Source organism: Eubalaena glacialis, chromosome 7, assembly GCF_028564815.1.
Source record: "Eubalaena glacialis isolate mEubGla1 chromosome 7, mEubGla1.1.hap2.+ XY, whole genome shotgun sequence".
Classification (NCBI taxonomy): domain Eukaryota; kingdom Metazoa; phylum Chordata; class Mammalia; order Artiodactyla; family Balaenidae; genus Eubalaena; species Eubalaena glacialis.
In genome coordinates this window covers 47,762,102-47,775,041 of record NC_083722.1, presented here as the reverse complement: position 1 = coordinate 47,775,041, position 12,940 = coordinate 47,762,102, and positions in this window count along the sequence as shown.

The following is a 12,940-nucleotide window of genomic DNA, read 5'->3' as shown; positions in this document are numbered from 1 at the left end:
TTGTTAAACCTCTAGAATGTTGCAAGTTGAAACAAGTCAAGCATCTCCCTTCTAAAGCACCTTGGAGGTACAAAATATAGAAGAAACTGCGGGGTCAATGCTTTGTGGGCCCTTTTGAATATAAGGTTGAAGGGAAACTTTATTTTCCACATTGGGATTTAGAGAGTTGTGGGCTCAGTCCTCCCTGAGAAACACTGTAGTCGCATGTGTACTCTTCATAGCACAATTGCCTTTGTGATGATAATTGAGTTTCTAGGAAAGAAACTTGGAGGTTGCCATTCTTTTGTAGGTGCCCATCCTTCAGTAATCTTCAGTGAATTGGCGAAGCCGTTTGACCACTACCCTCAAGCTAAAGTTCCTCCTGTATCATGTAACAGGTTGGCATGCAGCTGAATCCATGTAGCCTTATTCAGTGTGGTTATTGAGCTTTAGGAGTTATTCCAGGTCTCTTAGTAAAGGCGGGTCTGCACTAGGATGAGAAACGTACAAGAAGGACCATCCGTGTGGGGAGTTGTGAGCAATGCAACGTTGGGAAGAGCTAGGTTCCGAGTCACGGGCAGTGAAGGGCTTCTTTTGTTAAACCTGTAGAATGTGGCAAGTTGAAACAACTCAACTATCTCCCTTCTAAAGCACCTTGGAGGTACAAAATAGAGAAAGAAACAGCAGGGTCAATGCTCTGTTTTCTCTTTTGAAAATACGGATTGAACGGAAACTTTATTTACCTTCTTGGGATTTAGAGAGATGTGGGCTCAATTCTCCTGAGAAACACTGTAGTTGCACATGTTCTCTTCATAGCCCAATTCCTTTGTTATGACAAGTGAGTTTGTAGGAAGGAAACTTGGAGGTTGCCATTCTTTGGTAGGTGCTTATCCTTCGGTAATGTTGAGTGAATTGGCGAACCCGTTTCACCACTAGCCTCAAGCTAACGTTCCTCTTGAATCATGCCACAGGTTGGCATGCAGCTGAATCCATGTAGCCTTATTCAGTGTGATCCTTGAGCTCTAGAAAGAATTCCAGGTCTCTTAGTACTGGCCGGTCTGCACTAGGATGAGAAACGTACAAGAAGGACGCCCTGTGTGTTTGTGGAGTTGTGAGCAATGCAGCGTTGGGAAGACCTATGTTCCGAGTCATGGGCAGTGAGGGGCTTCTTTTGGTAAACCTCTAGAATGTGGCAAGTTGAAACAACTCAATTATTTGCCTTCTAAAGCACCATGGAGTTACAAAATAGAGATAGATAAAGCAGGGTCAATGTTCTATGGGCCTTTTGAATATAAGGATTGAAGGGAAACTTTATTTTCCTCATTGGGATTTAGAGATTTGCAGGCTCAATTCTCCCTGAGAAACACTGTAGTTGCACATGTTCTCTTCATAGCACAATTGCCTTTGTGATGACAAGTGAGTTTCTAGGAAAGAAACTTGGAGGTTGCCATTCTTTGGTAGGTGCTCGTCCTTAGGTAATCTTGAGTCAATTGGCGAACCCGTTTGACCACTACCCTAATGCTAATGTTCCTCTTGTAACATGTCACAGGTTGGCATGCAGCAGAATCCATGTAGCCTTATTCAGTGTGGTCCTTGAGCTCTAGAAAGCATTCCAGGTCTCTTAGTAGTGGCCGGTCTGCACTGGGATGAGAAACGTACAAGAAGGACGGCCTGTGTGTTCAGGGAGTTGTGAGCAATGCACCGTTGGGAACAGCTAGATGCTGAGTCATGGGGGGTGAAGGGCTTCTTTTGTTAAACCTCTAGAATCTGGTAAGTTGAAACAACTCAACTATCTCCCTTCTAAAGCACCTTGGAAGTACTAAATAGAGAAAGAAACATCAGGGTCAATTCTCTGTTGTCTCTTTTGAAAATAAGGCTTGAAAGGAAATTTTATTTTCCTCATTGGGATTTAGAAAGTAGCAGGCTCAATTCTCCCTGAGAAACACTATAGTTGCACATGTTCTCTTCATAGCACAATTCCTTTGTGATGACAAGTGAGTTTGAAAGAAAGAAACTTAGAGGTTGCCATTCTTCGGTAGGTGCTCATCCTTCGGTAATGTTCAGAGATTTGGCCACAGCATTTGACCACTAACCTCAAGCTAACGTTCCTCTTCTATCATGACACAGGTTGTCATGCAGCAGAATCCATGTAGCCTTATTTAGTGTGGTTCCTGGCTCTAGGAAGGATTCCAGGTCTCTCGGTACTGGCGGCTCTGCAGTAGGTTGAGAAACGTACAAGAAGGACGGCCTGTGTGTTCAGGGAGTTGTGAGCAATGCACCGTTGGGAACAGATAGATGGTGAGTCATGGGTGGTGATGGGCTTCTTTTGTTAAACCTCTAGAATCTGGTAAGTTGAAACAACTCAACTATCTCCCTTCTAAAGCACTTTGGAGGTACAAAATAGAGAAAGAAACAGCAGGGTCAATGCTCTGTGGGTCTTTTGAATATAAGGCTTGAAGGGAAACTTTAATTTCCACTTTGGGATTTAGAGAGTTGTGGGCTCAATTCTCCCTGAGAAACACTGTAGTTGCACATATTCTCTTCATAGCACACTTGCCTTTGTGATGATAAGTGAGTTTCTAAGAAGTAAACTTGGAGGTTGCCATTCTTTGGTAGGTGCTTATCCTTCCGTAATCTTCAGTGAATTGGTGAACCAGTTTGACTACTAGCCTCAAGCTAACGTTCCTCTTGTATCATGCCAAAGGTCGGCATGCAGCTGAATCCATGTAGCCTTATTCAGTGTGGTACTTGAGCTCTAGGAAGCATATCAGGTCTCTTAGTACTGGGCAGTCTGCACTGGGATGAAAAACGTACAAGAAGGACGGCCTATATGTTCGGGGATTTGTGAGCAATGCACCATTTGGAACAGCTAGATGCCGAGTGATGGGTAGTGAAGGGCTTCTTTTGGTAAACCTCTAGAATGCGGCTAGTTGAAACAACTCAAGTATCTCCCTTCTAAAGCATCTTGGCGGTACAAAATAGAGAAAGAAACACCAGGGTCATTGCTCTGTGGGCCTTTTTGAAAATAAGGCTTGAAGGGAAACTTTATTTTCCTCATTGGGATTTAGAAATTTGCAGGCTCAATTCTCCCTGAGAAGCACTGTAGTTGCACATGTTTTCTTCATAGCACAGTTCCTTTGTGATGGCAAGTGAGTTTGAATGAAAGAAACTTGGAGGTTGCCATTCTTTGGTAGGTGCTCATTGTTGGAAATCTTCAGTGAATTGGCGATCCAATTTGACCACTACCCTCAAGCTAACGTTCCTCTTGTATCGTGCCACAGGTTAGCATGCAGCAGAATCCATGTAGCCTTATTCAGTGTGGTTCTTGAGCTCTTGGAAGCATTCCATGTTTCCTAGTACTGGCGGTTCTGCACTAGGATGAGAAACGTACAAGAAGGATGGTCTGTGTTTTTGGGGAGTTGTGAGCAATGCAGCGTTGGGAACCGCTAGATGCCGAGTCATGGGCAGTGAAGGGCTTCTTTTGTTAAACCTCTAGAATGTGGCAAGTTAAAACAACTCAAGTATCGCCCTTCTAAAGCACCTTGGAGGTACAAAATAGAGAAAAAACAGCAGGGTCAATGCTCTGCAGGCCCATTTGAAAATAAGGCTTGAAGGGAAACTTTATTTAACTCATTGGGATTTAGACAGTTGCAGCCTCAATTCTCCCTGAGAAACACTGTAGTTGCACATGTTCTCTTCATAGCACAATTCCCTTTTGATGACAAGTGGGTTTCTAGGAAAGAAACTTGGATGTTCCGATTCTTTGGTAGGTGCTAATCCTTTGGTAATCTTCAGAGATTTGGCTATAGCATTTGAACACTAACCTCAATCTAAAGTTCCTCTTGTATCATGACACAAGTTGTCATGCAGCAGAACCCATGTAGCCTTATTCAGTGTGGTACTTGGCTCTAGGAAGCATTCCAGATATCTTAGTACCGGCGGTTCTGCACTAGAACGAGAAACGCACAAGAAGGACGGCCTGTGTGTTTGGAGAGTTGCGAGAAATACACCGTTGGGAACAGCTAGATGCTGACTCAAGGAAGGTGAAGGGCTTCTTTTCTTAAACCTGTAGAATGTGGCAAGTTGAAACAACTCAGGTATCTCCCTTCTAAAGCACCTTGGAGGTACCAAATAGAGAGAGAAACAGCAGGGTCAATGCTCTGCAGGCCCTTGTAAAAAAAAGGCTTGAAGGGAAACTTTATTTAACTCATTGGGATTTAGAGAGTTGCAGGCTCAATTCTCCCTGAGAAACACTGTAGTTGCACATGTTCCTTTCACAGCACAATTCCCTTGTAATGACAATATGTTTCTACGAAAGAAACTTGGAGGTTGCCATTCTTTAGTAGGTGATCATCCTTCCGTAATCTTCAGAGATTTGGCAACAGCATTTGACCACTAACCTCAAGCTAAAGTTCCTCTTCTATCGTGACATAGGTTGTCATGCCGCAGAATCCATGTATCCTTATTCAGTGTGGTTCTTGAGCTTTAGGAAGCATTCCAGGTCTCTTAGGACTGGCGGGTCTTCACTAGGGTGAGAAACGTACAAGAAGGACGGCCTCTGTGTTCGGGGAATTGTGAGCAACGCACCGTTGGGAAGAGCTAGATGCTTAGTCATGGGAGGTGAAGAGTTTCCTTTGTTAAACCTCTAGAATGTGGCAAGTTGAAACAACTCAAGTATCTCCTTTCTAAGTAACCTTGGAGGTACACATTAGGGAAAGAACCTGCAGGGTCAATGCTCTGTGGGCCCTTTTGAAAATAGAGGCTTGAACGGAAACTTTATTTTCCACATTGGGATTTATAGAGTTGAGGGCTCAATTCTCCCTGAGAAACTGTGAAGTTACACGTGTTCTCTTCATAGCACAATTGCCTTTGTGATGACAAGTGAGTTTCTAGGAAAGAAACTTGGAGGTTGCCATTCTTTAGTAGGTGCTAATCCTTCGGTAATCTTGAGTGAATTTGCGAACCCGTTTGATCAGTAGCCTCAAGCTAACGTTCCTCTTCTCTCATGCCACAAGTTGGCATGCAGCAGAATCCATGTAGCCTGATTCAGTGTGGTTCTTGGCTCTAGGAAGCATTCCAGGTCTCTTAGTAAAGGCTGGGTCTGCACTAGGATGAGAAACGTACAAGAAGGATGGCCTGTGTGTTCGGGGACTTGTGAGCAATGCACCGTTGGGAAGAGCTAGATGCTGAGTAATGGGAGGTGAAGGGCTTCTTTTGTTAAACCTGTAGAAAGTGGTAAGTTGAAACAACTCAAGTATCTCCATCCTAAACAACATTGGAGGTACAAAATAGGGAAAGAAACTGCAGGGTCAATGCTCTGTGGGCCCTTTTGAATATAAGGCTTGAAGGGGAACTTTATTTTCCTCTTTCTGGTTTAGAGTGTTGCGGGCTCAGCTCTCCCTGAGAAACACTGTAGTTGCACATGTTCTCTTCATAGCACAATTGCCTTTGTGATGACAAGTGAGTTTCTAGGAAAGAAACTTGGAGATTGCCATTCTTTTGTAGGTGCTCATTCTTCGGTAATCTTCAGTGAATTGGCGAACCCATTTGACCACTAGCCTCAAGCTAACGTTCCTCTTGTATCATGCCACAGGTTGGCATGCAGCAGAACCATGTAGCCTTATTCAGTGTGGTTCTTGAGCTCTATGAAGCATTTCAGGTCTCTTAGTAAAGGCTGGGTCTGCACTAGGATGAGAAACGTACAAGAAGGACCGTCCGTGTGTTTGGGGAGTTGTGAGCAATGCAGCGTTGGGAACAGCTAGATACCGAGTCATGGGTAGTGAAGGGCTTCTTTGTTAAAACTCTAGAATGTGGCAAGTTGAAAAAACTCTATTATCTCCCTTCTAAAGCACCTTGGAGGTACAAAATAGAGAAAGAAACAGCAGGGTCAATGCTCGGCATGCCCTTTTGAAAATAAGGCTTGAAGGGAAATTTTATTTAACTCATTGGGATTTAGAGGGTTGCAGGCTCAATTCTCCCTGAGAAACTCTGTAGTTGCACATGTTCTCTTCATAACACAATTCCCTTGTGATGACAAGTGGGTTTCTAGGAAAGAAACTTGGAGGTTGCCATTCTTTGGTAGGTGCTCATCCTTCGGTAATCTTCAGAGATTTGGCGACAGCATTTGACAACTAATCTGAAGCTAACGTTCCTCTTCTATCATGACACAGGATGTCATGCAGCAGAATCCATGTAGCCTGATTCAGTGTGGTTCCTGTGTTCTAGGAAGCATTCCAGGTATTTTAGTACTGCCCGGTATGACTTGGATGAGAAACGTACAAGAAGGACAGCATGTGTGTTCGGGATGTTGTGACTGATGCACCATTGGGAACAGCCAGATGCCGATTCGTGGGTAGTGAAGAGCTTCTTGTCGTAAACCTCTAGAATGTGGCAAGTTGAAACAACTCAACTATCTCCCTACTGAAGCACCTTGGAGCTACAAAATAGAGAAGGAAACTGCACGGCTAATGCTCTGTGTGCCCTTTTGTATATAAGGCTTGAAGGGAATCTTTATTTTCCACATTGGGAGTTAGAGTGTTGCGGGCTCAATTCTCCCTTAGAAACACTGTAGTTGCACATGTTCTCTTCACAGCACAATTCCCTTGTGAGGACAAGTGAGTTTGTAGGAAAGAAACTTGGAGGTTGCCATTCTTTGGTAGGTGCTCATTCTTCGGTAATCTTCAGTGAATTGGCGACCACATTTGACCGCTAGCCAAAAGCTTACGTTCCTCTTCTATCATGACACAGGTTGTCATGCAGCAGAATCCATGTAGCCTTATTTAGTGTGGTTCCTGGCTCTAGGAAGCATTCCAGGTCTCTTAGTACTGGCGGGCCTGCACTAAATTGAGAAACGTACAGGAAGGACGGCTTCTTTGTTCGGGGAGTTGTGAGCAATGCACCGTTGGGAACAGCTAGTTGCTGAGTGATGGGAGGTGAAGGGCTTCTTTTGTTAAATCTCTGCAAGCTGGTAAGTTGAAACAACTCAAGTATCTCCCTTCTAAAGCACCTTGGAGGTACAAAATAGATAAAGAATCTGCGAGGTCAAAGCTCTGTGGGCCCTTTTGAATATAAGGTTGAAGGGAAACTTTATTTTCTTCATTGGGATTTAGAGAGTTGTGGGCTCAATTCTCCCTGAGAAACACTGTAGTTGCACATGTTCTCTTCAGAGCATATTTGCCTTCGTGATGACAAGTGATTTTCTGGAAAGAAACTTGGAGGTTGCCATTCTTTGGTAGGTGGTCATTCTTCGGTATTCTTCAGTGAATTGGCGAACACATTTGACCTCTAGCCTCATGCTAAGGTTCTTCTTCTATCATGCCACAGGTTGGCATGCAGCAGAATCCAGGTAGCCTTATTCAGTGTGGTTCATGTGTTCTAGGAAGCATTCCATGTCTCTTAGTACTGGCCGGTGTGCACTAGGATGAGAAACGTAAAGGAAGGACAGCCTGTGTGTTCGGGGAGTTGTGAGCAATGTACCGTTGGGAACAGCTAGATGCCGAGTCATGGGGCATGAAGGCTTCTTTTGTTAAACCTCTAGAATGTTGCAAGTTGAAACAAGTCAAGCATCTCCCTTCTAAAGCACATTGGAGGTACAAAATATAGAAGAAACTGCGGGGTCAATGCTTTGTGGGCCCTTTTGAATATAAGGTTGAAGGGAAACTTTATTTTCCACATTGGGATTTAGAGAGTTGTGGGCTCAGTCCTCCCTGAGAAACACTGTAGTCGCATGTGTACTCTTCATAGCACAATTGCCTTTGTGATGATAATTGAGTTTCTAGGAAAGAAACTTGGAGGTTGCCATTCTTTTGTAGGTGCCCATCCTTCAGTAATCTTCAGTGAATTGGCGAAGCCGTTTGACCACTACCCTCAAGCTAAAGTTCCTCCTGTATCATGTCACAGGTTGGCATGCAGCTGAATCCATGTAGCCTTATTCAGTGTGGTTATTGAGCTTTAGGAGTTATTCCAGGTCTCTTAGTAAAGGCGGGTCTGCACTAGGATGAGAAACGTACAAGAAGGACCATCCGTGTGGGGAGTTGTGAGCAATGCAACGTTGGGAAGAGCTAGGTTCCGAGTCACGGGCAGTGAAGGGCTTCTTTTGTTAAACCTGTAGAATGTGGCAAGTTGAAACAACTCAACTATCTCCCTTCTAAAGCACCTTGGAGGTACAAAATAGAGAAAGAAACAGCAGGGTCAATGCTCTGTTTTCTCTTTTGAAAATACGGATTGAACGGAAACTTTATTTACCTTCTTGGGATTTAGAGAGATGTGGGCTCAATTCTCCTGAGAAACACTGTAGTTGCACATGTTCTCTTCATAGCCCAATTCCTTTGTTATGACAAGTGAGTTTGTAGGAAGGAAACTTGGAGGTTGCCATTCTTTGGTAGGTGCTTATCCTTCGGTAATGTTGAGTGAATTGGCGAACCCGTTTCACCACTAGCCTCAAGCTAACGTTCCTCTTGAATCATGCCACAGGTTGGCATGCAGCTGAATCCATGTAGCCTTATTCAGTGTGATCCTTGAGCTCTAGAAAGAATTCCAGGTCTCTTAGTACTGGCCGGTCTGCACTAGGATGAGAAACGTACAAGAAGGACGCCCTGTGTGTTTGTGGAGTTGTGAGCAATGCAGCGTTGGGAAGACCTATGTTCCGAGTCATGGGCAGTGAGGGGCTTCTTTTGGTAAACCTCTAGAATGTGGCAAGTTGAAACAACTCAATTATTTGCCTTCTAAAGCACCATGGAGTTACAAAATAGAGATAGATAAAGCAGGGTCAATGTTCTATGGGCCTTTTGAATATAAGGATTGAAGGGAAACTTTATTTTCCTCATTGGGATTTAGAGATTTGCAGGCTCAATTCTCCCTGAGAAACACTGTAGTTGCACATGTTCTCTTCATAGCACAATTGCCTTTGTGATGACAAGTGAGTTTCTAGGAAAGAAACTTGGAGGTTGCCATTCTTTGGTAGGTGCTCGTCCTTAGGTAATCTTGAGTCAATTGGCGAACCCGTTTGACCACTACCCTAATGCTAATGTTCCTCTTGTAACATGTCACAGGTTGGCATGCAGCAGAATCCATGTAGCCTTATTCAGTGTGGTCCTTGAGCTCTAGAAAGCATTCCAGGTCTCTTAGTAGTGGCCGGTCTGCACTGGGATGAGAAACGTACAAGAAGGACGGCCTGTGTGTTCAGGGAGTTGTGAGCAATGCACCGTTGGGAACAGCTAGATGCTGAGTCATGGGGGGTGAAGGGCTTCTTTTGTTAAACCTCTAGAATCTGGTAAGTTGAAACAACTCAACTATCTCCCTTCTAAAGCACCTTGGAAGTACTAAATAGAGAAAGAAACATCAGGGTCAATTCTCTGTTGTCTCTTTTGAAAATAAGGCTTGAAAGGAAATTTTATTTTCCTCATTGGGATTTAGAAAGTAGCAGGCTCAATTCTCCCTGAGAAACACTATAGTTGCACATGTTCTCTTCATAGCACAATTCCTTTGTGATGACAAGTGAGTTTGAAAGAAAGAAACTTAGAGGTTGCCATTCTTCAGTAGGTGCTCATCCTTCGGTAATGTTCAGAGATTTGGCCACAGCATTTGACCACTAACCTCAAGCTAACGTTCCTCTTCTATCATGACACAGGTTGTCATGCAGCAGAATCCATGTAGCCTTATTTAGTGTGGTTCCTGGCTCTAGGAAGGATTCCAGGTCTCTCGGTACTGGCGGCTCTGCAGTAGGTTGAGAAACGTACAAGAAGGACGGCCTGTGTGTTCAGGGAGTTGTGAGCAATGCACCGTTGGGAACAGATAGATGGTGAGTCATGGGTGGTGATGGGCTTCTTTTGTTAAACCTCTAGAATCTGGTAAGTTGAAACAACTCAACTATCTCCCTTCTAAAGCACTTTGGAGGTACAAAATAGAGAAAGAAACAGCAGGGTCAATGCTCTGTGGGTCTTTTGAATATAAGGCTTGAAGGGAAACTTTAATTTCCACTTTGGGATTTAGAGAGTTGTGGGCTCAATTCTCCCTGAGAAACACTGTAGTTGCACATATTCTCTTCATAGCACACTTGCCTTTGTGATGATAAGTGAGTTTCTAAGAAGTAAACTTGGAGGTTGCCATTCTTTGGTAGGTGCTTATCCTTCCGTAATCTTCAGTGAATTGGTGAACCAGTTTGACTACTAGCCTCAAGCTAACGTTCCTCTTGTATCATGCCAAAGGTCGGCATGCAGCTGAATCCATGTAGCCTTATTCAGTGTGGTACTTGAGCTCTAGGAAGCATATCAGGTCTCTTAGTACTGGGCAGTCTGCACTGGGATGAATAACGTACAAGAAGGACGGCCTATGTGTTCGGGAATTTGTGAGCAATGCACCATTTGGAACAGCTAGATGCCGAGTGATGGGTAGTGAAGGGCTTCTTTTGGTAAACCTCTAGAATGCGGCTAGTTGAAACAACTCAAGTATCTCCCTTCTAAAGCATCTTGGCGGTACAAAATAGAGAAAGAAACACCAGGGTCATTGCTCTGTGGGCCTTTTTGAAAATAAGGCTTGAAGGGAAACTTTATTTTCCTCATTGGGATTTAGAAATTTGCAGGCTCAATTCTCCCTGAGAAGCACTGTAGTTGCACATGTTTTCTTCATAGCACAGTTCCTTTGTGATGGCAAGTGAGTTTGAATGAAAGAAACTTGGAGGTTGCCATTCTTTGGTAGGTGCTCATTGTTGGAAATCTTCAGTGAATTGGCGATCCAATTTGACCACTACCCTCAAGCTAACGTTCCTTTTGTATCGTGCCACAGGTTAGCATGCAGCAGAATCCATGTAGCCTTATTCAGTGTGGTTCTTGAGCTCTTGGAAGCATTCCATGTTTCCTAGTACTGGCGGTTCTGCACTAGGATGAGAAACGTACAAGAAGGATGGTCTGTGTTTTTGGGGAGTTGTGAGCAATGCAGCGTTGGGAACCGCTAGATGCCGAGTCATGGGCAGTGAAGGGCTTCTTTTGTTAAACCTCTAGAATGTGGCAAGTTAAAACAACTCAAGTATCGCCCTTCTAAAGCACCTTGGAGGTACAAAATAGAGAAAAAACAGCAGGGTCAATGCTCTGCAGGCCCATTTGAAAATAAGGCTTGAAGGGAAACTTTATTTAACTCATTGGGATTTAGACAGTTGCAGCCTCAATTCTCCCTGAGAAACACTGTAGTTGCACATGTTCTCTTCATAGCACAATTCCCTTTTGATGACAAGTGGGTTTCTAGGAAAGAAACTTGGATGTTCCGATTCTTTGGTAGGTGCTAATCCTTTGGTAATCTTCAGAGATTTGGCTATAGCATTTGAACACTAACCTCAATCTAAAGTTCCTCTTGTATCATGACACAAGTTGTCATGCAGCAGAACCCATGTAGCCTTATTCAGTGTGGTACTTGGCTCTAGGAAGCATTCCAGATATCTTAGTACCGGCGGTTCTGCACTAGAACGAGAAACGCACAAGAAGGACGGCCTGTGTGTTTGGAGAGTTGCGAGAAATACACCGTTGGGAACAGCTAGATGCTGACTCAAGGAAGGTGAAGGGCTTCTTTTCTTAAACCTGTAGAATGTGGCAAGTTGAAACAACTCAGGTATCTCCCTTCTAAAGCACCTTGGAGGTACCAAATAGAGAGAGAAACAGCAGGGTCAATGCTCTGCAGGCCCTTGTAAAAAAAAGGCTTGAAGGGAAACTTTATTTAACTCATTGGGATTTAGAGAGTTGCAGGCTCAATTCTCCCTGAGAAACACTGTAGTTGCACATGTTCCTTTCACAGCACAATTCCCTTGTAATGACAATATGTTTCTACGAAAGAAACTTGGAGGTTGCCATTCTTTAGTAGGTGATCATCCTTCCGTAATCTTCAGAGATTTGGCAACAGCATTTGACCACTAACCTCAAGCTAAAGTTCCTCTTCTATCGTGACATAGGTTGTCATGCCGCAGAATCCATGTATCCTTATTCAGTGTGGTTCTTGAGCTTTAGGAAGCATTCCAGGTCTCTTAGGACTGGCGGGTCTTCACTAGGGTGAGAAACGTACAAGAAGGACGGCCTCTGTGTTCGGGGAATTGTGAGCAACGCACCGTTGGGAAGAGCTAGATGCTTAGTCATGGGAGGTGAAGAGTTTCCTTTGTTAAACCTCTAGAATGTGGCAAGTTGAAACAACTCAAGTATCTCCTTTCTAAGTAACCTTGGAGGTACACATTAGGGAAAGAACCTGCAGGGTCAATGCTCTGTGGGCCCTTTTGAAAATAGAGGCTTGAACGGAAACTTTATTTTCCACATTGGGATTTATAGAGTTGAGGGCTCAATTCTCCCTGAGAAACTGTGAAGTTACACGTGTTCTCTTCATAGCACAATTGCCTTTGTGATGACAAGTGAGTTTCTAGGAAAGAAACTTGGAGGTTGCCATTCTTTAGTAGGTGCTAATCCTTCGGTAATCTTGAGTGAATTTGCGAACCCGTTTGATCAGTAGCCTCAAGCTAACGTTCCTCTTCTCTCATGCCACAAGTTGGCATGCAGCAGAATCCATGTAGCCTGATTCAGTGTGGTTCTTGGCTCTAGGAAGCATTCCAGGTCTCTTAGTAAAGGCTGGGTCTGCACTAGGATGAGAAACGTACAAGAAGGATGGCCTGTGTGTTCGGGGACTTGTGAGCAATGCACCGTTGGGAAGAGCTAGATGCTGAGTAATGGGAGGTGAAGGGCTTCTTTTGTTAAACCTGTAGAAAGTGGTAAGTTGAAACAACTCAAGTATCTCCATCCTAAACAACATTGGAGGTACAAAATAGGGAAAGAAACTGCAGGGTCAATGCTCTGTGGGCCCTTTTGAATATAAGGCTTGAAGGGGAACTTTATTTTCCTCTTTCTGGTTTAGAGTGTTGCGGGCTCAGCTCTCCCTGAGAAACACTGTAGTTGCACATGTTCTCTTCATAGCACAATTGCCTTTGTGATGACAA